This window comes from Mirounga angustirostris, unplaced genomic scaffold (assembly GCF_029215605.1).
Source record: "Mirounga angustirostris isolate CCGP_5_RB_7025 unplaced genomic scaffold, mMirAng1.0.hap1 SCAF_14, whole genome shotgun sequence".
In the NCBI taxonomy this organism is placed as follows: domain Eukaryota; kingdom Metazoa; phylum Chordata; class Mammalia; order Carnivora; family Phocidae; genus Mirounga; species Mirounga angustirostris.
In genome coordinates, this window is record NW_026991722.1 from 38,744,200 (window position 1) to 38,767,512 (window position 23,313).

General features: G+C 35.4%; 1 protein-coding gene across 1 annotated transcript in view; it reads left to right on the plus strand.

Annotated features, from left to right (window-relative positions):
• CCDC178 (coiled-coil domain containing 178) overlaps positions 1-23,313 on the plus strand; it is a 397,121-nt gene that overhangs the window by 88,161 nt on the left and 285,647 nt on the right. The window lies entirely within an intron of this gene.

The following is a 23,313-nucleotide window of genomic DNA, read 5'->3' on the forward strand; positions in this document are numbered from 1 at the left end:
TTTTGCTTCTTCAACATAGTACAAATACTTATTTTATTTTAGTTATTATTTTATCTACATGTAATAATTTAAATATGTGTAGTCTTTGTAATCTACTTTTGTATTTTTTTCTCCTAGCTGATGCTTTTGCTGTCTTTTTTCCTTGTGCTGCTCTTGGTTATTTTTATTGTGCATTGTCCATTTTCTTCTGGAAACTATTTGTGGAAAGTCTTTGAGTCCTAAGATAAAATTGAGTTAATCATTTGCAACCTTATATTTATGAGAGGTTTTTTTTTTTGTCCTTGGATATGCCCAAGACTTTTTTTCATTTCCCATCACAGCTCCATTTTATCAACATTTCCACATCTTGTCTGATCTTTTTGGACTCTGGTTATAGTGTATACTTATTGTAGAAAAGAAAATACGGAAAAGTACAAAAAACCTAAAATCATTTCAGTAAATAGAGGTAATCATATTAATATATTACTGATTTTTTTCATTCGTAATGAAAATAATTATATGTCCTGCTTTTATTCCCAACATGATATAATAGAATTTTTGTTGCATTGTTATACAAATTTCAAATATATTATTTAAATATCTGTACATAAGTCTATTATATGGGTAAGCCATGATTTTTTCAGTTACTCTAAAGTTTATGTTTAAGTTGTTTTTATTTTTATGACTTATAAATATTGTTGTTTTGATTTTTTTCAGAAATCTCTGTTAGCATCATTGCTTTTTAGAATTTAAAGTAGATTTATAAAAGTAGATTGGCTATAATACTTTTAAATTCCTATTATCTTTTAAAAAATAAAATAAATTCCTAATAACTGTATTTTTTTTCCTAATAACTTTCTAAACCTATTTTCCAGAAAGACTATAATTTATTGAAGCTGAGCAATATGTAAGCTTGTTCTGTGATGTACCTGTGTTAACACTGAGTGCTAAGGTTTTTAAAAAATCTGTTCCAGTTTGATAAGTGAAAAAATATATTCTCAATATTGCTTCAAACTCCATTTCTTTGATCACTAATGAGGTGGAATATTCATACATCCTCTCTTAAATTCTGCTTTTTCTAGAGAATTCTTGTGGGGGCTCTCAAGGAAGAAATAAAGAACTTAGGATCCAAAGAGGCAAAGTACCTTTTCTAAATTACTACAGCTTTAACACCACTGGCATTTGAAACCTGATTTTCTATATTCAGATTCAGGATTTTTTACCTTATGTAATTTTTTTTTGTAATTTAATATGACTTCAGTTTAACTGATGTTTAGTGGATGTTCAAATATACTTGACATATTAGTCCAATAATAACAATCCCAAATAGTAGTCGTAATGTTAAAATGGCAATTCTCTTAGGGTACAAGTAAGACTGTTGTGAGTTTGCACTTTGACTTTGTGGCTAGAGCTTAGAGCAAGTGCTTGATCTAACTTCTATGTCTGTCTCTCTGTGCGTGTGTGTGTGTGTGCATGTGCACACATATTTTTATATGGCAGTCAGGTAGGGACAAACATTGAGGGTAGGGAACTAAGTGTTAGATAATGAATCATTCCAAAGGATTTAGACTCTGATGAAGACTATGGAAATCCACTAAAGAAGCTATATGGTCAGATTTCTCTTTTAAAAGGTATCACTTTGGTAGTCATTGGATGAGTTAAGATTTGAATAATGAAAAATGTATGGAGGTAAAAAAGAACGTTTGGAGGAAAGATGTCGATATGTTTGGTTTGGAATTGTGTATGGCATGATTCAAATATAAGTGTCTAGATATCACTTTGATGCATAGGTCTAAAATTGAGGGAAGATGTTCATGGAGACGGAAGCTAGATGTTAAATGCAGAAGTGCTTTAAATTGGCAAGCAAACATTTTTATGTTTGCCACTTCATTTACTTTTAGAAATTAGAATTTTCATGAGGTAGAAATTTTGTGGGATAAATTATAACACCAAACCATATATAAATATAAGGTAAGATAGGTCAATATCTGATAGGTCAGAATCAAGAAATATTATTAAGGGCCTCTATAGACTCTATCCACTAACAAAAATGGCTTTCTCATTCATTAGAAAATGAAACCTAAGTTCAACTAAAAAGACAAATATAAAATAGGAAACTTCTAGGAAGAAAACACCAAATATGTTTAACATTTTTCAAAATGTATTTTATTATTTATTTTTAAAAATATTTTTCCAGATTTAGTGAAGTATAATTGAGAAATAAAAATTGTATATATTTAAGGTGTACAACTGTTGGGTCTTTAATTAAGACTTTATTTCTTAAGAGCCGGTAGGGTCACAGCAAAATTGAGGAGAAGATACAGAGACTTCCCATATACCCTCTGCTCCCACACATGCACAGCCTCTCCCATTATCAACATCGTTCACCACAGTGGTACAGTTGGTACAATTGATGAACCTACACTGACAGAACATAATCACCCAAAGTCCATAGTTTACATCATGGTTAACTCTTGGTGTTTTACATTCTATAGGTTTGGACAAATGTACAATGATATGTATCTACAATAATGGTATTATACAGAGTATTTTCATTGTCCTAGTCCTCTGTATCCTGTCTACTCATTCCCCCATCCCTCCCATCCAGACTCTGACAACCACTGATCTTTTTATTGTCTTCATAATTTTGCCCTTTCCCGAATGACATATAGTTGGAATCATATAGTATGTAGCCTTTTCAATTGGATTTTTTCACTTACTAATATGCATTTAAAGTTCCTCCATGTCATTCATGGCTTGATAGCTCATTTCTTTTTAGTACTGAGTACTATCCATATCTGGATGTATCATAGTTTATTAATCCGTTTACCTACTGAAGATCATCTTGGTTGCTTCCAAGTTTTGGCAATTATAGATAAAGCTGCTATAAGTATTGATGTGCAGATTTTTGTGTGGATAAAAGTTTCAGCTCCTTTGGGTAAATACCAATAAACACAATTGCTGGATCATATGATAAGAATATGTTTAGTTTTGTAGGAAATTGCCAAACTATCTTCCAAAGGGGCTATATTATTTTGCATTCCCAATATCAATGAATGAAAGTTCGTGTTGATCCACATCCTCACCAGCATTTAGTATTGTCACTGTTCTGGATTTTGGCCATTTTAATAGGTATGTAGTGATACCTTATTGTTGTTTTGATTTGCATTTCCCTAATGGCATATGATATGAAGCATATTTTCATATACTTATTTAATATTGCTCGTATACTTATCTTCTTTAGTGAGGTGTCCATTAAGGTCTTTGACCTATTTTTTAATTTTTTTTTCTTACTGTTGGCTTTTCAGAGTATTTTGTATGCTTTGGATAACAGGTCTTTACCAGATGTGTCTTTTACAAATATTTTCTCTCAGTTTGTGGCTTGTCTTCTCAAATTTTTGACCTTGGGTTTCACAGAGCCAAAGGTTTTAATTTTAATGACGTCCAGCTTATCAGCTTATTTCTTTCATGGATTGTGCCTTGGTATTGTATCTAAAAGATCATTGCCATACCCAAGCTCATCTAGTTTTTCTCTTATGTTATCTTCAGGGATTTTATAGTTTGCATTTTACATTTAGGTCTATGATGCATTTTTAGTTAATTTTTATGGAAAGTGTAGGTCTGTGTCTAGCTTCATTTTTTTGTACATGGATGTTCAGTTGTTCCAACACCATTTGTTGAAAAGGTGATCTTTGCTCCACTTTATTGCCTTTGCTTCTTTGTCAAAGATCATTTGACTGCATTTCTGTGGGTCTATTTTTGGGCTCTCTGTTCTGTTGCATTGATATATTTGTCTGTTCTTTCACTAATAAGCCCCACTGTCTTGATTACTATAGCTTTATAGTAAGTCTTGAAAAAATATATTATTAAAATGAATAAATGTAGGATTATATAAAATTTTTGAATATGATTCATTAATGAGAAAAAATCAAGTTCTAATCAAATAAATCAAAATTTCTATTGTGATTATAGCTAATTTCCTAATGTAATATTGTTTTATAATTTAATAAAATGATTATCAGGTGAAAGTAAGCATAATTTTTAGGTGATTCATGATCATAAACAGCTCTATGATATATTTAAACAAGAAAAAGATTAAATAATCATTAAACTGTATAGTGCTAACCAAAATATAGATAGCTAGATAATTGAAACATTACTAGATATTAACAGTAGTTAATAAGAAGTAAGACTTTAAATTTTTCTTTTGATAGAGCAAGTGGTAGGGAGCAGAGGGAGAGGGTGAGGGAGAATGCTAAGCAGGCTCCATGTGCAGTACAGAGCCCAACATGGGGCTTGATCTCATGACTCTGAGATTATGACCTGAGCCAATATCAAGAGCCAAATGAACAGAATTCAGCTACATAGAACAACTTGGGTGAATCTTGTAATCATAATATTGAGCAAAAGAAGACACAGTAATAGTATATACAATGTGATCCTGTTCAAAAACTAACAAATTTTCATGATGGTGATAGGCATCAGGATTGCAGCTCCTATTGGATGGCAGTCACTGGGAGAGCACACATAGGAATTTCTGCTGACAGTGTTCAGTTTTTTCTGTCTGAATGAAGGCATTACTGGTCCGTTCACAGTGAAATGTAATAAGGTGTATTCTTTGATTTGCATACTCTTCTTTATAAAAGTTCTACTTCGATAAAATATTATGTTTAAAAACAGAGATTAAATTACATAAATTGTTAATTCAGTCCAACAAAAAATACATTCAATAATTTATTAATCTATTATTGAATTCATATTATATGCATAAAGTTTCTATATATACATATATATATATAAAAGGGAAAGTTCCTGGGGCGCCTGGGTGGCTCAGTTGGTTAAGCAACTGCCTTCGGCTCAGGTCATGATCCTGGAGTCCCTGGATCGAGTCCCACATCGGGCTCCCTGCTCGGCAGGGAGTCTGCTTCTCCCTCTGACCCTCCCCCGTCTCATGTGCTTGCTCTCTCTCATTCTCTCTCTGTCAAATAATAAATAAAATCTTTATATTAAAAAAAAGGGAAAGTTCCTGCTTTCAATGAACCCCCAAGGTAATAATTATTACAGAAGCTAAACTTTCTTAGCAGCCTAATAAATATGATTAGAAAGGCAGGAATGGCTTTAGCTAGCAGGAAATTTTGGAGCTGCAGCTCATTTTAGCCATTAGTGACTTATTACCTGTGATTTCTTTCCCCCATTCATTTCTGTGGTTTTCTAGAAGTATTCTGCCTTCTATGATGATCTCAAATTTATTTAATTATTTTTCCTCTTAGAAATAGGATAGCTTTGGTAATTTTTTTTTTACATAAAGTAAAAAAAAAGATAAAATGTACACTTTTTGCATGGCTGCACACCCACTGCCTTATAAATGCTTGCAGGTAGGACCTGTCTGTATTTCCCCCTATTATTGAATCCTCAAGGACTAATCTAGTCACTAATCTACAGACACATTGTTGATGTGCATTAAATATTTGTTGAATGGCATTTTTGGTAGAAAATATTCATTTGTTACACATTATACATTATAAGAGATACAAAAAATAATATAAAGGTCAATTGTTTTCATTATTTCATGGTTAACATCAGAAATAGTTTCATGTATCTTTATTTTTACTTTATGTAGTGATTTTATAATCTCATAGTTATGGCCAGTAGACTAATATTATAACTTTATGCTTATGACTAACTTTATAATCAAGGTTTATACTTAAAGAAAATGTAGACCTGAATATCAAATGTATGTTTGTGAGAGTGTATATGTGTTTGTGCATGTGTGTGTGTTTGTGTGTCCTGAACACTTGCTTTATATGAAATGCTGTTTAAGTGCTGGGGATATCATTTAAATGTATATTCTCCTAAATAGATAATAAACATGTGAAACGATAATTTTTTAAAAATTCAGTCACTGATACTCTTGTGAGGAAGAAAAAAAATGGATAATGTGCTTGAGTGACAGGGCCAGGGAAAGATTGGGAGCTCTGCTTTAGCAAGGACCTTTAGGAACACCTGTCTCTAAGAAGGTAACATTTGAATTGAGACTTGAATGAAGAAGACATGCCAGCTTTAAGCTGATCTGGGGAAGAAACATGCAAAAAGCCCAGTGATGGATAAAGATCCTATGTGTTCTGAAAACAGAATGGAGGTCAGTGTTTCCGGAAAATTATATGTGGGTAGGGTAATTTAAGGAGACAAATGTTGGCAAAGCAGACAGGGCCCAGATACTGCAAGCCCATAAGTGGGCTGTGATAAAGGAATATAGATGAAAACATTGAATGCATTTAAAGTATCTTACATTTTATTTTAGAAAGATCTGTTGAGCAGCTTAGTGAAGGATGGACTTTAGTGCATATAGGAAGGATGACGGCTTTTTTGGTAATTCAGAAAAATTATAATAATGATGACATAGATCAAGGTTTTTTTTCAATAAAAATGGTAATAGCTAATTTCAGATATATTTCAGAGGAAGTGCCAACCAAATCTTTTGATAGATGGAATATAAATGTGAGGGGAAAAAACGGTCAGGCTGTTTGCTGAGGTAACAAGGACTTGAGGAAAGTGTGAGGAGGATTTTGGAGAAGATATAATTATGTCTCTTTGGGCCATATTAAATTTCAGATTCTTATTAGCTCTTCAAATGGAAATGAAAAGTAAAAATTAGATACATAGGTCTATAGCATAAAGGTGAGGAAGACATAAATTTTGATTCATAAAATTAAACAGAAGGACAGGATGAAATATCTAAAAAGAGTAAGTAGATAAAAAAGTAATGAGAATTTACATTTCCTGCAATGTTGATAATAGAGAATGTAAGACACTTATAAATGGAGCATAAATAGGATATACATTCTTTAAATGCCATGTTGTGCTTATGCGAAAGTAAAGGAAACCCTCAGGGACTAATGCAAAGAAAACTTAACAACTTCAAGTTAAATTTTTAGTTGATATTTGGCTGCTCTGAAAATATGAATTGGAGAATAACTTTGCTGATCTTGGTAAACAGGGTAATTAAATTTTAGTGTCTTCAGATATAGGCCATGGGCTATGAATCTGAGCAAGTAAGGGAGCTGGATAAAGTAAGGCATTTGAATGGGGAGAGCAGAAAAAAATATACCCACAAGCAAAGGCAGAGACAAGAAAGTGTGTTTGCCTAAGCCTGAAACCTGGATAGGGAAAAACAAGTGAGAAGAGTCTGGCTTTTTTTCACAATTCTTTGATATCTTCATTTATATATACCATCTAGGTGGTCTTAACTAAGAAATTATCATTTTAAGAAATTATCTTACTTTGATAAATATTCTCTAGAAAAATAAATTGGCTGAGGCCTACTTTCTCAGATAAAGTAAAGCTTTTAAAGATGAGCTCACAAAATATAAAACAATAGGGAAAATTCCAACATAAATGAGAGTTAGAAATAATCAGCAGTATATTTTCACCCCCAATAATTTCAAATGATAGTATTAGAATAACTCTGCCTAATAAGTTTAAAATGGTTAAAGGGAATAAAACAAACTAATAGAACACTATCAGAACAGTTCAGGAAGGTTTGAAAAAGAACTCACCAAAATTGGATTCATTTTGATTAAAGATTTTATTAATTAAATAGCAAATGCAGCTGGGAGGGAAAAGAATCAGTACACTTGGAAACGTGAAAAGGAACCCAGAATGCAGCACGGAGAGCAAAAGAGACAAAACATATGGAAGAAATGTTAAGAATTATGGAGAAGAGAATGGGAAATAAATGAGAAAATGGGAAAGCAATATTCAAAGAGACAATGGCAGGTAACAGTCCATAATGCTTTAAAGTATGAATCCTTAGATTCAGACATCATAATAAATCCCAAACAAGATAAACTCAGAAAGAAAACTTTAATTTTCTTTATACTATAGGTTACTCATATTGGAAGGAAAAGTTGAAAACATGATGTATTTTATCAAACAAATGTATCCTACTGTGATAATATCTGCAAACCACTTTCCTCCCTCTTTACATTTAAGTGGTAAATGGTACTTCCTCTTTAAGGCCAACACCTCTTTCTCTGCTCTTGATCTTAATCCCTTTTGCCCTGCTCAGGATGTAGTGTTATTCTTATCACTTCTATTTCTGACATCTTCATTACTTTTTTCCTTCAGCCTATATTCATCATTAACCCTCTTCCAAGCTAAAATGAAAGACTTGCCTTCGTTCTAGTTGTATTTTCAGCAGTCATGCAGTATTTCCCTTACATTCCCATTAAAATTTCCACATAATTAGCAATATTTGCTAGATTATTAACAGTATTTGCTTGACTATTAATCACTTTTTGACACACAGCAGTCTGGCTTTTGAAACTCCCATGCTACCAAAATTTATCTCACTGAAGTTAAAAACAACAATAACAGCAACAACAAACTTCTCCCTTTCTAAATCCACTGGATGCTTTTAGTGTTATTGTATGTCTTTTTTCCTCCATGGTGAACCAAGCATTTGTGTCTATGCTTTCTCTGATACTATCTCTTTTTGAGATTCAGCATGTCACTCCCTTGGTTCTCTCTTTAAGTCTATGAAGCTGTTCTCTCTAGGAATGCTACAGTGGCTCATTTATCTCTGCCTGTCTCTAATAGATTAGCTCAGGATTCTATCCGCAGCCCATTTACGTCCTTGGTCTACTTTCAATTCCAGAGATTTTATCTACTCTCATTATCTTAACATCTGTCATACTTTTCTTTACTTTTTAATCTCTATTCACATCTTTATTTCTCCTGATAGTATCATTTTGACTATCTCCTCTCTCCCCCAACATCACATCTTGACACCATTACCCATCAAGTTGCTTGTTTGAGGCATCATCCTATAAGCTATCTCTCTACCTGCTTACAGCCAACATCTTACCAGCTTCTTTAAGTCTGCCTTTTAAATGGTGCTTTTCTTTCTGTCTGTTTTAATTACCAATGAAATAAATCATGCCCTAATTGTCTCTTAATTGGAATATTAAAATAGGCTTCCAACTAGTCTGCCTTACTCCAAATAAAAGTTTCAGAGTCTCCCTCCCGACTATAGCATAAAGTCTAAGCTCCCAGACTGTTACATTAGACACTTTAATCTGTTACTTGTAAAACTTCAGACTCCCCTGTACCACCTCTTTCCATGATCTCAATGTTCTAGCCTATTAAAATGCTAATATATCCAAACTTATATTGTTTTAAGCTTTAATCTTTGTCTGTGGTATTCATCTGATTGAAATTTCCTTCCCCTCCCCCTTTTCCTCTTTTTCTGGCTTATAAAATATATATATGATTAATTGATCATTCATACAATAGGTCAGACATTAAGTCTTCCCAGGTGCTTTCCCTGTTGGTAATTTATTTTCCCCTATTCCCCAAACAAGGTGGTATTAAATGCTTCTTCTGTTTTTTTCTATTATTGTACTAATGATTGTACCAAGATCTGTTATTTTGAGTGTCTTTTTTCCTTCGTGAGCATATAAATTGGGAAGCTTAGTTTTAATTCATCTTTGTATCCCAGTCACCTAGCATAGCATTTGATATGCAATCAATGCTCATAAGTATTCATTTAACTAACCTCCTCTGATTTCATATACTTTTTGCCCAGGACTTGTCTCACTCTGTACAGTTACTGATGGTTTGTTTATGTTTCCTCTCAGCTAAGCTCCTTGCTTTTAGGCATTGTGTGTGTTTGTGTGTGTCTGTGTGCTTATCTGTGTTCTCAGTAGGTGTTAAATAAATCACATAATGAACTAATGAAAGCTGAATATAAAAATTTGTTATCCTTACTTCTTTCTTTGCTTCAGTATCTCTGTGCTTCTATTCACTCTGCTATGTTTGTTCTGATGTCACCTGTGAATCTCATTTTTCTCCAAAGTAGTGTTAATGATTATTTACCTTTTTTACTTGTCTTTCTTTTTCTCATTGTCTTCCATTTCATTAAACCAGATGGCACTGTAATAAAGATCCATGCTGTTGATACTTTCCGATTAACAAAAAATGACTTATTAAATCATTTGTGTATGTTATTCAGTGTGCATAAGTACAGTGTATATATTATTCTCAATATATTTAAATCTGATCTTTGTAACAACCTTAATGGTAGGTTTTATTACCCAAATTTCACAGATAGGGAAATTGTGTATGAAACCATCCCCCCGTATTACATAAAGAACAATTAGAATTTGATTGTGGGTGTATCTGAATCCAAAATTTATGTTCTTTCTCAGAAATACTGCCTCTCTATCTCCACTGGCAAGTCTTGATTCCTATTTCTGACATGTTATAGCAAACTGTGGACATGACATTTACTACTTACAAAAAAAAAAAAAAATCAAAAGCCTATTACTTTAATTCTCCATCTCTATTTGGCTATACCACTGCTTTCTCAAAAGAACTCTGTCCTTCTTACTCTTTTATTTTTTACTTTTTATTCTTCCATTTATCTGAATCACCTTCCCCTAATCCCAGCTTCTTTTTTCCTTAAGTCTAAAAATAATAATAACTTTTTAAGCAAATCACGCATGCTCATACATCTATTGAATGCCCTCATGAAAATTCCCCAAATTTTGACTGATACATATATTCTAAGATTCCACTAGACTACCATCTCACTATTTGAGGTCATTTCCAACTGTTACACTATTTGAATGAATTACATAATCAATTCAGTATATGATCTATTGTTCATATATAGTTCATTTTAAAAATGGCAACATTGGGGGCGCCTGGGTGGCTCAGTTGGTTAAGCGACTGCCTTCAGCTCAGGTATGATCCCGGAGTCCCTGGATCGAGTCCCGCATTGGGCTCCCTGCTCAGCAGGGAGCCTGCTTCTCCCTCTGACCCTCCCCCCTCTCATGCTCTCTCTATCTCATTCTCTCTCTCAAATAAATAAATAAAATCTTTAAAAATAAATAAATAAATAAATAAATAAATAAATAAATAAATAAAAATGGCAACATTGAAAGATAGATGTCCTATTTCTTTTTTTTTTTTTTTTAATTTTTTTATTCTTATGTTAATCCCCTTACATTACAACATTAGTTTTAGATGAAGTGTTCCATGATTCATTGTTTGTGCACAACACCCAGTGCTCCATGCAGAATGTGCCCTCCTAAATACCCACCACCAGGCTAACCCATCCTCCCACCCCCCTCCCCTCTAGAACCCTGTTTGTTTTTCAGAGTCCATCGTCTCTCATGGTTCGTCTACCCCTCCGATTTCCCCCGCTTCATTCTTCCCCTCCTGCTACCTTCTTCTTCTTCTTCTTCTTTTTTTTTTTTCTTAACATATATTGCATTATTTGTTTCAGAGGTACAGATCTGAGATTCAACAGTCTTGCACAATTCACAGCGCTTACCAGAGCACATACACTCCCCAGTGTCTATCACCCAGTCACCCCATCCCTCCCACCCCACCCCCCACTCCAACAACACTCAGTTTGTTTCCTGCGATTAAGAATTCCTCATATCAGTGAGATCATATGATACATGTCTTTCTCTGTTTGACTTATTTCACTCAACATAATACCCTCCAGTTCCATCCACGTTGTTGCAAATGGCAAGATCTCATTCCTTTTGATGGCTGCATAATATTCCATTGTATATATATACCACATCTTCTTTATCCATTCATCTGTCGATGGACATCTTGGCTCTTTCCACAGTTTGGCTATTGTGGACATTGCTGCTATAAACATCGGGGTGCACGTACCCCTTCGGATCCCTACTTTTGTATCTTTGGGGTAAATACCCAGTAGTGCAATTGCTGGATCATATGGTAGCTCTATTTTCAACTTTTTGAGGAACCTCCATACAGTTTTCCAGAGTGGCTGCACCAGTTTGCATTCCCACCAACAGTGTAGGAGGGTTCCCCTTTCTCCGCATCCCCGCCAACATCTGTCGTTTCCTGACTTGTTAATTTTAGCCATTCTGACTGGTGTGAGGTGATACCTCATTGAGGTTTTGATTTGGATTTCCCTGATGCCGAGCGATATTGAGCACTTTTTCATGTGTCTGTTGGCCATTTGGATGTCTTCTTTGGAAAAATGTCTGTTCATGTCTTCTGCCCATTTCTTAATTGGATTCTTTGTTCTTTGGGTGTTGAGTTTGATGAGTTCTTTATAGATTTTGGATACTAGCCCTTTATCTGATATGTCATTTGCAAATATCTTCTCCCATTCTGTCGGTTGTCTTTTGGTTTTCTTAACTGTTTCCTTTGCTTTGCAAAAGCTTTTTATCTTGATGAAGTCCCAATAGTTCATTTTTGCCCTTGCTTCCCTTGCCTTTGGCGATGTTTCTAGGAAGAAGTTGCTTCGGCTGAGGTCAAAGAGGTTGTTGCCTGTGTTCTCCTTTAGGATTTTGATGGACTCCTGTCTCACATTGAGGTCTTTCAGCCATTTGGAGTCTATTTTTGTGTGTGGTGTAAGGAAGTGGTCCAGTTTCATTCTTCTGCATGTGTCTATCCAATTTTCCCAACACCATTTGTTGAAGAGACTGTCTTTGTTCCATTGGACATTCTTTCCTGCTTTGTCGAAGATGAGTTGACCATAGAGTTGAGGGTCCATTTCTGGGCTCTCTATTCTGTTCCATTGATCTATGTGTCTGTTTTTGTGCCAGTACCATGCTGTCTTGATGATGACAGCTTTGTAATAGAGCTTGAAGTCCGGAATTGTGATGCCACCAGCTTTGCTTTTCTTTTTCAATATTCCTCTGGCTATGCGGGGTCTTTTCTGGTTCCATACAAATTTTAGGATTATTTGTTCCATTTCTTTGAAAAAAGTGGATGGTATTTTGATGGGGATTGCATTGAATGTGTAGATTGCTCTAGGTAGCATTGACATCTTCACAATATTTGTTCTTCCAATCCATGAGCATGGAACGTTTTTCCATTTCTTTGTGTCTTCCTCAATTTCTTTCATGAGTATTTTATAGTTTTCTGAGTAAAGATCCTTTGTCTCTTTGGTTAGATTTATTCCTAGGTATCTTATGGTTTTGGGTGCAATTGTAAATGGGATCGACTCCTTAATTTCTCTTTCTTCTGTCTTGTTGTTGGTGTATAGGAATGCCACTGACTTCTGTGCATTGATTTTATATCCTGCCACTTTACTGAATTCCTGTATGAGTTCTAGCAGTTTTGGGGTGGAGTCTTTTGGGTTTTCCACATAAAGTATCATATCATCTGCAAAGAGTGAGAGTTTGACTTCTTCTTTGCCAATTTGGATGCCTTTGATTTCTTTTTGTTGTCTGATTGCTGTGGCTAGGACTTCCAATACTATGTTGAATAGCAGTGGTGATAGTGGACATCCCTGCCGCGTTCCTGACCTTAGGGGGAAAGCTCTCAGTTTTTCCCCATTGAGAATAATATTTGCTGTAGGTTTTTCATAGATGGCTTTTATGATATTGAGGTATGTACCCTCTATCCCTATACTCTGAAGAGTTTTGATCAAGAAAGGATGCTGTACTTTGTCAAAAGCTTTTTCTGCATCTATTGAGAGGATCATATGATTCTTGTTCTTTCCTTTGTTAATGTACTGTATCACATTGATTGATTTGCGGATGTTGAACCAACCTTGCAGCCCAGGGATAAATCCCACTTGGTCATGGTGAATAATCCTTTTAATGTACTGTTGGATCCTATTGGCTAGTATTTTGGTGAGAATTTTTGCATCCATGTTCATCAGGGATATTGGTCTGTAATTCTCCTTTTTGATGGGGTCTTTGTCTGGTTTGGGGATCAAGGTAATGCTGGCCTCATAAAATGAGTTTGGAAGTTTTCCTTCCGTTTCGATTTTTTGGAACAGTTTCAGAAGAATAGGTATTAATTCTTCTTGAAATGTTTGGTAGAATTCCCCTGGGAAGCCATCTGGCCCTGGGCTTTTGTTTTTTGGGAGATTTTTGATGACTGCTTCAATTTCCTTAGTGGTTATAAGTCTGTTCAGGTTTTCTATTTCATCCTGGTTCAGTTTTGGTAGTTGATACATCTCTAGGAATGCATCCATCTCTTCCAGGTTATCTAATTTGCTGGCATAGAGTTGCTCATAATATGTTCTTATAATTGTTTTTATTTCTTTGATGTTGGTTGTGATCTCTCCTCTTTCATTCATGATTTTGTTGATTTGGGTCATTTCTCTTCTCTTTTTGATAAGTCTGGCCAGGGGTTTATCAATCTTGTTAATTCTTTCAAAGAACCAGCTCCTAGTTTCGTTGATCTGTTCTACTGTTCTTTTAGTTTCTATTTCATTGATTTCTGCTCTGATCTTTATGATTTCTCTTCTCCTGCTGGGTTTAGGCTTTATTTGCTGTTCTTTCTCCAGCTCCTTTAGGTGTAGGGTTAGGTTGTGTACTTGAGACCTTTCTTGTTTCTTGAGAAAGGCTTGTATTGCTATATACTTTCCTCTTAGGACTGCCTTTGCTGCATCCCAAAGATTTTGAACAGTTGTGTTTTCATTTTCATTGGTTTCCATGTATTTTTTTAATTCTTCTTTAATTTCCTGGTTGACCCATTCATTCTTCAGTAGGATGCTCTTTAGCCTCCATGTATTTGAGTTCTTTCCGACTTTCCTCTTGGGATTGAGTTCTAGTTTCAAAGCATTGTGGTCTGAAAATAGGCAGGGAATGATCCCAATCTTTTGGTACCGGTTGAAACCTGATTTATGACCTAGGATGTGATCGATTCTGGAGAATGTTCCATGGGCACTAGAGAAGAATGTGTATTCCGTTGCTTTGGGGTGGAATGTTCTGAATATGTCTGTGAAGTCCATTTGGTCCAGTGTGTCATTTAAAGTCTTTATTTCCTTGTTGATCTTTTGCTTAGATGATCTGTCCATTTCAGTGAGGGGGATGTTAAAGTCCCCCACTATTATTGTATTGTTGTCGATGTGTTTCTTTGCTTTTGTTATTAATTGCCTTATATAATTGGCTGCTCCCATGTTAGGGGCATAGATATTTACAATTGTTAGATCTTCTTGTTGGATAGATCCTTTAAGTATGATATAGTGTCCTTCCTCATCTCTTATTACAGTCTTTGGTTTAAAATCTAATTTTTCTGATATAAGGATTGCCACCCCAGCTTTCTTTTGGTGTCCATTAGCATGGTAAATGGTTTTCCACCCCCTCACTTTCAATCTGGGGGTGTCTTTGGGTCTAAAATGAGTCTCTTGCAGACAGCATATCGATGGATCTTGTTTTTTAATCCAGTCTGTTAGCCTGTGTCTTTTGATTGGGGCATTTAGCCCATTTACATTCAAGGTAACTATTGAAAGATAGGAATTTAGTGCCATTGTATTGCCTGTAAGGTGACTGTTACCGTATATTGTCTGTGTTCCTTTCTGGTCTATGTTGCTTTTAGGGTCTCTCTTTGCTTAGAGGACCCCTTTCAAGATTTCCTGTAGGGCTGGTTTTGTGTTTGCAAATTCCTTTAGATTTTGTTTGTCCTGGAAGCTTTTTATCTCTCCTTCAATTTTCAATGACAGCCTAGCTGGATAGAGTATTCTTGGCTGCATATTTTTCTCATTTAGTGCTCTGAATATATCCTGCCAGTCCTTTCTGGCCTGCCAGGTCTCTGTGGATAGGTCTGTTGCCAATCTAATGTTTCTACCCTTGTAGGTTACATATCTCTTCTCCCGAGCTGCTTTCAGGATTTTCTCTTTGTCTCTGAGACTCGTAAGTTTTACTATTAGATGTCGGGGAGTTGACCTATTTTTATTGATTTTGAGAGGGGTTCTCTGTGCTTCCTGGATTTTCATGCCTGTTTCTTTCCCCAAATTAGGGAAGTTCTCTGCTATAATTTGCTCCATTATACCTTCTGCCCCTCTCTCTCTTTCTTCTTCTTCTGGGATCCCAATTATTCTAATGTTGTTTCGTCTTATGGTATCGCTTATCTCTCGAATTCTGCCCTCATGATCCAGTAGTTGTTTATCTCTCTTTTTCTCAGCTTCTTTATTTTCCAGCATTTCATCTTCTATATTACTGATTCTCTCTTCTGCCTCATTTATTCTAGCAGTTAGCGCCCCCAATTTTGATTGCACCTCATTAATAGCCTTTTTGATTTCTACTTGGTTGGATTTTAGCTCTTTTACTTCTCCAGAAAGAGTTTCTCTAATAACTTCCATATTTTTTTCAAGCCCAGCTAGTATCTTTAAAGTGATGATTCTGAACTCTAGATCTGACATCGTACTAATGTCCGTATTGAGTAGGTCCCTGGCAGTCGGTACTGCCTCTTGTTCTTTTTGTTGAGGTGATTTTTTCCGTCTCGTCATTTTGTGCAGAGGAGAATAGATTAATGAGAGAACAAAATGCTAGCAGAGTAACCACGTCCCCAGAAAATATACTCTAAACAAATCAGAAAAGACCTGAAGCAGTGGGATAAGAAGGGGAAAGAGAGAAAAAAGAAAAAGAAAAAAAAAGAAAAAGATAAAGATAAAAACAAAAACAAACAAAACAAAACAACAACAACAAAAGAAAAACCAGAATGTGATCAAATATGATCTATATGGTATATAGATCAGTGCCACACACTAGATTTGGGGTGTGTTTTGGTCTTTTAGAAGAAAGTGTCTCCCAAAATTTTAAAGAAAGAAAAAGATATATGTACAAAAATAAGGGTTGATATGATGAAGGGATAGAAAATGACTGTAAAAATGGAAATTATAAAAAATTTTATAAAAGGAATTGATAAGAAGTTGTTTGAAAAAGAAAGAAGAAGATTTAAAAAAAGAAAAAAGAAAAAGAAAAAAAAAGGGAGAGGATGTGATCAGGCAGGGGAATAGAAAACACCATATACTAGAGATTTAGGGTATATTTTAATCTGTTAGAAGAAACTATCTCAAAATTTTAAAGAGAGAACAACTTATATATATAAGCCAAAAATATGGGTAACTACTATGAAGGGATAGAATATGACTCTAAAAATGAAAAATAAAAATGTTTTTTTTTTTTAAAAAAGGGATTGATAAGATGTTGTTTGAAAAAGGGAAAAAGAAAAATTCAAAAAGAAATAAAAAGACAAAAAGACAGTTAAAAAAAAAATTAACTTTAAAAGACTAAGGAATCATGGTAAAAAAGCCGTGAATTCTATGTGCAGTATTCCCCTAGCGCTGGAGTTCTGCCCTTCTCATTGATCGGTAAACTTGGTCTTGGCTGGCTGTTCTCGCCGATCTTCTGGGGAGGGGCCTGTTGCCGTGGTTCCCAAATGTCTCTGCCGGAGGCGGAATTGCCCCGCCCTTGCCCCTCCTGGCTAAGTAATCTGCTCGGGTTTGCTCTCCGGGGCTTTTGTTCCCTGCGAGCTTTCCGTACAGCTTTGGAGGCGGAGCGTGAAAATGGCGGCCTCCCAATCTCCGCCCCGGAGGAGCCGAGAACTCGGGCCTGCTCCTCAGTGAGCCCCCAGAGAAAAGCCGTCAGTCACTCCCGTCTCCCCGGTCTCCGGCTGCACTCCGTGCTCACCCGGCCTGTGACCGCGCATTTCTATCCCTGGCACCCGACCCCGGATGGAGTCTCCAAACCCAGCAGATCCCTGCAGTGCACTCCCGCGCGGCTCCTCCTGGGGGAAGAAGGTGAGTCTCCCCGGATCTGCCGCTTGTTGGGTCCCTGCTGGAGGAGCAGTGGCCCGGCTGTGCCGCGGATCACGGTTTATGGCCACCCCGAGCTGAGAGCCCGCGCCTGGGCTCCGCCTCTGCAGCCGGCTTCCCTGCTCCGATACCTGGGAGCTCTGCCGCCCTCAGGCACCCCCGGTCCTTCTGTGACCCCGAGGGTCCTGAGACCACACTGTCCCGGAGGGTTCCACCCCCCGCTTAGCCACCAGAGTGACGTCCCTCGGCGGAGCAGACTTTTAAAAGTTCCGATTTTGTGCTCCACTGCTCTATCACTTGCCAGAAGCGGCCGACGGAGGCCCCTCCCCCGCCGTCTATCCTCCCGAATATCGCCTCGGATTCACTTCTCCGCACGTCCTACCTTCCAGAAAGTGGTCGCTTTTCTGTTCAGAAAGTTGTTGCTCTTCTTTTCTTTGATCTCCTGTTGGGTTTGTAGGTGTTCAGAATGGTTTGATCCCTATCCAGCTGAATTCCTGAGAGGAGACGAAATCCAGGTCTCCTACTCCTCCGCCATCTTGCTCCCAGATGTCCTATTTCTTAACAGATCTTTGTTCATGACTATGCATACAAATATTTGCAAGCCCTTTTGGTGATGATAATGATACATCATTGTTTACCTTGTAGTACAATGTGTAATTAGTAATTTTGTCTTTCAGATAAGCCAGCATCCTTTAGAAATGGACCTTTTACATTTGGGACATTTGACTTGAGCAAGCAACTTTACTTGATTGCTTATTCACATGATAGGCAGGCTTCAGTAACCTAAGTCAAGGAAAATGAACTTGTTTAAGATGACTTGAAATTGATTAATTTGTATTTAGTTTGCTTGAAGTTAACCGTGTGGTATGAATTTCTGTATAGCCATTTTCTTACTTTCAAGCTCTGTAAAATATCTACTCCTAATGCTCTACTGTGCCTGAAGCAAGACAATGCCATTGTAACTGCAGTGATCCAAAGATGGGGTTGATAATCAAGGGAAATGAGCAAAAAAGCTATTGAATACCATAAAGACATACTGGTATATTTTATGAAATGTGTTTATCAAGAGTTAACAGGATAGTGATTTATTTGTAGAGATAGCAATTAGAATATTATTGAAGTTGTTAAATAGGCTGGAATACTTAGAATGAATCCGCAGGGTATGGTGTTTTTCATACTTGCTTAGCTATATCTTACCAGCCTATTAATTTGAGTTACTTCACAGGAGTATAGAATATTATTTTTTCAGCATTTACCAGCACATTTTTCAATGAATATTCTTAAACTATTTTGCTTTTATTTTATTTTTTACTTTTTCAGCTATTGAAAGAGAAAATGCTATACGCACCATTCAAAATTAACTACTCACCAATATTTTAGCCTATTTTAGACATTTTTTAAGGAATTAAAATATTACAAATAAATTGCTCTTCCCATTTCCATTCTCTCTGTGTCTGTGCAGAGGCAATCAAAACCTGAATTTGGTCTGTATTTAGTACATGAAAGAACTTGGATTCTCAATTTTTAGACCTCCACATTCCCAACAATCTTTTCTTCCATCTCATACCAACCACCTTCTCTTATAGTTTTACCCTTACATCTTACCATTTCCATTAATGGAGTCACCTCCTGGTTTCAATTTTAAGAATCCACTCTCTCACAACTGATACCTTTCTTTCCAGCTTACTTACTCTACTATTACCCTCCAACAAGTATTTGACACTTTAAGATGACCAGTCTATTATCCCTACTAATTTTTTATATCCCACCTTTTTGTCCTTCCTTCTTTTTTATACAGAACCTAGTTAATATCTGACCAAAATAAGCATTCATTTAAATAACCTTCAAATTTTATTTCTGTGACTTGAAAAACCCTATCATTTAACTAAAGCAGGATCCCAACAACTGAATGTGACTAAAGTAAAACACAGCTGTGTTAATTAATTTCACCATGGGTGGATCATGTTTTGGTGGGCCCTAAAGGACAAGAAGATGGGATATAAATAATTAGTAGAGCCCTAAGTGTTATAGAATGTGAGATCTCTTCATGAAGAATACAAGGTTATGAATATAGAATTCCCACAACCAATTCAATGCCACTTGACAAGGATAAATTATGTCAGAAAGAGAAAATAGTCTTAATAAATTTTGGTTAAAATATCTTATTTTTACAAACTCTATAAAAAATGTATGACCATTTGAAAACACTGTTAGAGACACTCAAAAGACTTTACAAGGGGTTGGGGTCAGTTAGAGGCCCTCATATTTAAGCTTCATTAGTACTGCAGTAAATTTACTGCTGAGTAGAACTTAAATTCTATGACTATAAATCTCAAGTCACATTCACCACTACCAAAAAATTTTTAGACAATTCAGTTTTTCTGAGAACTATTTCACATCTTATCACTCTTCATTCCTAATACCCACATCATCCTCATTTTAAAGCTAATAATCTTCCCAAATAATTAATAGAGGACATAGAAGCGATCAAATGAAAATTACCTCTTTCTCTTGCTAGCCTATTTGCGTCTGTCTTTACATACTCTGTGTTCCTCTCTATTAACATGTAATAACGGAAGCAGCTCTTACATAGGAGTTCCCATCACCCACACACTTGCCAAATGGATGCCACTTACTCTTTTTTGAAGAAGATTTTATTTATTTATTTGAGAGAGAGTGAAAGAGCATGGGGGGGTGCTGCAGAGGGAGAGGGAGAAGTGATCCCAAGACCTTGACATCATGACCTGAGCCAAAAGGCAGACACTTAACCAACTGAGACACCCAGGCACCCCTGGATGCCATTTACTCTTACACATTTAGGGGCTTTGCAGCTACAATTATCTCCTCTTTCCCATGAATTATCATTATTTCCCTCTACTTTAATAGCATATGAACATTGCATAATATTGCTTATCTTAGAAAAGAAGAAAACACACGATAAAATAGAGCCCTACCTTCCAGCTCTGCCCTCCTATTCTTCATAGCAAATCTTAAGTGCACATTCCTGTTTCCATGAACTCACATTCCGTTTTCTATTCAATCCATTCATACAAGGATTATCTAAGTATCATAGTCTAGATCCAAAGTCATTTTTTCTTATCAATTTAAAAGTATTTTCATGCTTTCTTTTATTTAGTTTTTAAAAAATTATATATATACTTAAAGTTTACATCATTTGGTTTTTACCTTCCGAGTTACAGAAATTCCTTATATATTTTGGATATTAACGTCTTATCACATTAGTGGTTATCACATAAATGGTCTGAAATAGATTTTCTCTCATTAAGTAGGTTGGCTTTTCAAATTATTGAGAGTTTTTGTTTTGTTTTGTTTGCTGTACAGAAGCCTTTTAACTTAACATAGTCCCACTTGATTTTTTACTTTGTTTCCTGTGCTTTTGGTGTCATGTGTAAAAAAAAAAAAAAAAAAAAATGCCAAGCCAGTGTCAAGGAGAATCTTCCCTATATTTCTTCTGGGAGTTTTATAGTTTTAGTTCTTGTATTTAAGTCCTTAATCCATTTCAATTTAATTTTGTAAGTGGTGTAAGATAGGGGTCCAGCCAATTTAATTCTTTTGCATGTGGCTGTCCAGTTTTCCTAACACCATTTGTTGAAGAGATGATTTTTTCCCCCATGTGTGTTGTTGACATCCTTGTCAAAAGTTTTTTTCTGGGCTCTTCATTCTGTTTTATTTGTATATGTGTCTGTTTTTTATGCCAGTATCATACTGCTTTGAATACTATGGCTTTATAATATTGTTTGAAATAAGGAAATGTGATACCTCCAGCTTTGTTCTTCTTTTTCCAGATTGCTTTGACTATTTGGGGTCTTTCGTGGCTTTGTGCAAACGTTAGGATTTTTTTTTCTATATCTGTGAAAAATGCCACTGGAATTTTAATAGAGATTCATTGAATCTCTAGTTTGCTTTGGGTAGTATAGACATTTTGACATTATTAAATATCCCAATCCATAAACACAGGATATCTTTCCATATCTTTGTCTTCCTCAGTTTCTTTCATCAGTGTCTTATGTACAATGTCAGTTTGTAGATCTTTCATATCCTTAGTTAAATTTTATCCTACATATTTTATTATTTTTTGATGCCATTGTAAATGAGATTGTTTCACTTTTTTCAGATAGTTCATTGTTTATATATAGAAATGCAACAGATTTTTGTATATTGATTTTGTATTCTACAACTTTACTGAATTTATGTATTAGTTCTAACAGCTTTTTGGTGGAGTTTTTTAGGGTTCACTTTATATAAGATCATGTCATCTGCAAACAGAAAATTTTAACTCTTCCTTTCTAATTTGGATACATTTTACTTCTTTTTCTTGCTTAAATACTCTAAGACTTCCAGTACCGTGTTGAAAAAGATACGATAAGAGTGGGCACCTTTGGCTTGTTCCTGATCTTAGAGGAAAAACCTTCAGCTTTTTACACTGAGTGTGATGTTAACTGTAGGCTTGTCATACGTGGCCTTTATTATGTTGAAATACATTACCTCTATATACAGTATTTTGAGAGTTTTTGTCATAAATGGATGTTGAATTTTGTCAAATTCTTTTCTTCTTCTATTGACCTGGTCATATTTTTATCCTTAATTCCACTAAAGTGGTGTATCACATTTACTGATTTGCATATTTGAACCATCCTAGCATCCCAGAGATAAAGCCCACTTGATAATGATGTAAAATCCTATTAATTCGTTGTTGAATTCAGATTCCTAGGGTTTTGTTGAAGATTTTTGCATCTATATTGATCAGGGATATTGGCCTGTAATTTTCTTTTCTTGTAATCTCCTTGTCTGGCTTTGGTATCAAGGTAGTGCTGGCCTCATAGATTGAGTTTGGAAGCTTTCCCTCCTCTTAAATTTTTTAGAAGAGTTTGAGAACAATAGGCATTAATTCCTCTTTAAATGTTTGGTAGAATTCACCAGTAAAGCCGTCAGGTTGGGTCTTTTTTTAATTAGGAGTTTTTGATTACTGGTTCAGTTTTCTTATTCATCGGTGATCTGTTCAGATTGTCTATTTTTTCATGATTCAGTCTTGGTAGATTGTGTGTTTCTAGGAATGTATTTCTTCTGGGGTATCCAGTTGGTTAGCATACAATTGTTCATAATAGTAGTTTCTTTGATCATTTATATTTCTATGTTACCAGTTGTAATGTAGCCCTTTCATTTCTGATTTTATTTGAGTTTTCTTTTTCTCTCTCTCTTTTTAATGTAGTTAAAGGTTTGTCAGTTTTTACATATTTTTTAAAAACATATTTTTTTGTTGGTGATCTTTTCTATAGCTTTTGGTTTATTGCACTTGTTTCTGCTCTGTTATCATTTCTTTTCTTCTAACTTTGGGCTTAGTTTGTTCTTACTTTTCTAGTTCTTTGAGATGTAAAGTTAGGTGGTTTGAGATCTGTCTTTTTTTTTTTTTTTAATGTAGGCACTTATTATCAATTTCCCTTTTAGAACTGCTTTTTGTATGTTGTGTTTCCATTTTTTTTTTTTTTTTCATTTTTTCTTTACCCATTGGTTGAGTTCTTGGTCTCTGGGTCTTTTCTTCCCAATGCTGTAGCTTTCTATAAACCTATAGCCTTCATCAGTAAGTTGGTTCTTTCACAAACAAGTACAACTGATAGAAACCCCTGCTGTGATGTAGTGAACCTTGCACAGGTTCACATACTACACATACCTTCAGCTAGTTTCTGGCTGGTTCTCCTCCACTTTTATTTTGCTTTCCAGTTTTATTTCTATTCCATAGAGATGGTTACCTCATGTGAATGTAGCTATGT